General features: G+C 40.5%; 1 non-coding gene across 1 annotated transcript; it reads left to right on the forward strand.

Moving 5' to 3' along the window:
* The first annotated feature begins 553 nt into the window (after nt 1-553).
* On the forward strand, nt 554-660 carry LOC125589407. The gene has a single exon (XR_007325600.1). It is a non-coding gene; the product is annotated as a small nucleolar RNA R71 (small nucleolar RNA).
* Nucleotides 661-2,373: the final 1,713 nt, after the last annotated feature.

Consider the following 2,373-nt stretch of genomic DNA (forward strand, 5'->3'; position numbering starts at 1 on the left):
GTTCCCCTGATATTGATTTCTGTTCTGAAATCCTTGGTTGAACACACTCTGGTTCTGATTCTGGTTCTGCCTGTTTCCTGCCTGAGGGTAGGACTGATGTTGTGGATTCTCCACATTGTTGCTCCGGTAAGACAGATTATTTTGCTGATTTTGATTCCACCCAAGGTTCTGATTGTAGCCTCTGTTGTAGTTTCCTTGACCACCAATGTAGTTCACATCAGCCTGCATATCACTTGAATCATCACCAACAGCTTCTTGTGAGGAACGATAGCCTTGCTCCTCCACAAATTTCACAGATTTCTGATCTCTCTTGAGAAGCATCTCAATCTTGGCATTCAACTCATCTATCTTCTTGGATTCATAACCAACACCCTTCTGGCTGGTATCAAACCTTGACTTGCGGTTTGCTTTGCTGGATGACAGGTTGTTCAACAAGGTGTAAGCTTCTTCAACAGTCTTGGTCATGAAATCACCATTACTTGCTGTGTCCATGGCATCTTGACTCTCTTCATGAACTCCATTATAGAAAATGTTCAGCAAACTCACATCAGTGTAGCCATGGTGAGGGCAGTCCTGTGTGTACTCCTTGAAACGCTCCCAAGCCTCATGAAAGCTTTCTGAATCAAGTTGCTGAAAGCTTCCAATTCTGCTTCTCAGATATGTGGACCTTGACTTGGTGAAGAAATGCTGTAGAAAAGCAGCTCTTGTCTCTTCCCATGTAGTAAGAGATCCTGGAGGGATGGACTTTAACCATCTGATAGCTTTATCAGCTAAGGAAAACGGGAACAACCTGCATTTCAAAGCGCCTTGAGGAACTCCATTATGTCTGCTGGTGTCACAGACTCGCTCAAAATGCTCCAAGTGATACATCGGGTCCTCAGACGGGTTTCCATGAAACGGATTTTTCTCCACCAAATTAATGAGACCAGTCTTGATCTCAAAGTCTCTTCTCTCAATGGGAGGTGGGCGAATCCCAGAACGATCGGCATAGAATGCATCTGGTGTATCATAATGTGCAAGCGTCATCCTAGGCATGCCATAGTCTCCAGCCTGTTGTCTTGCAGCTACACCAGCCTGCTGATTATCACCAGCATTGTTGCCTTCTCGTTCATTTACAGGAATTGGATTTTGCGGGTTGTCCTGAAATTGGTCTTCTTGGTGTTCAGCCATTTCAACCTCTTCAGCGGACTCAAGTCTTTTCTTTTTCACTTGTCTCTCTAGGCGGCCGAGCTCTAACTCCAAAGGTATTAAATTCGATGATCCTTTGCTTCTAGTATGAAATCCGCTCATTCACCTGAAAACACAAACAAAAAGAGAAAGACAGAAACATTAGACAAAATAAAGAAAATGCTATAGTCTTAAACTGATCATTAACTCTAGGGTGACCAAATGGTCCCCGGCAACGGCGCCAAAAACTTGATGTCTCGAGTTTTAACCCGATTATCTAACTGCAAGTGCACAGTAAAGTACGCAGTAGTAATGCGGGATCGAATCCACAGGGACCGATGATCACACGTAGAGTTGCAGACAAGTTAATAGCTACAGCGAATCAAGATATATTTTTGATGGTTTTTATTTAATTTTCTTAGTGTCACAAAACATAAACAAGCTGTAAAAAGATGATTTAAACGATTTGAAAACTATTTTAAAACAAACGTTGGGCATTGGGAATTCTCAGGGATTTCTTTTTAATCAAGATACAATTAATGGAAGACACAGGGATATATTAAGAACCGTCTAGAACTCAAACACGATATTAGAATTAACCTACTTCCGTAGCGCTAATTCTCTATGTTATAGAAATCTCCACACTAACTTCCGCTGAGTTTCAATTTCTAAACAAGCATTAAGAACAGGTTCAATATGTTCACAAAGCGCAATAACATCAACTTCCGAGGGTTAAGGACACTTTGCTCATCTAAAGTATTTTCGGAAGTTCAAACAATCACTTTCGGTGCATCAAACAATCTGAAATCATGAACTAAGTGATTAATTCAGTTCAAGCAGTAAGAAAACCATTAGATGAAGAACCAAAACGTAATCCCTTAGTCTACACACGTTTTATGGATCAAAACATCAAGAAATCCCCTATGAGAACCCCTAAACCCAACTAGATGACTACTCACACATAACTAAGCAAGAACAAAACGATTTTGATGAAGAAAACATGATAAGATTGTATTAAAACAGAGTAAAGGTTCAGAAGATCTTCTCCAAATGGTTTTGAGATGAACTCCTTTACAAATCTTCACAAATCACACCAAAACAAGTACAAAACACTCAAATCTTCTCTCTAGAACTTGTAAATCTCTTCCTTGGTCGCCCCTGGTCTTTTCTGAGTCTCCAAGATCGAGATCTTCTGTGAATTATTGA

This window comes from Brassica napus, chromosome C6, assembly GCF_020379485.1.
Source record: "Brassica napus cultivar Da-Ae chromosome C6, Da-Ae, whole genome shotgun sequence".
Taxonomy (NCBI): Eukaryota; Viridiplantae; Streptophyta; class Magnoliopsida; order Brassicales; family Brassicaceae; genus Brassica; species Brassica napus.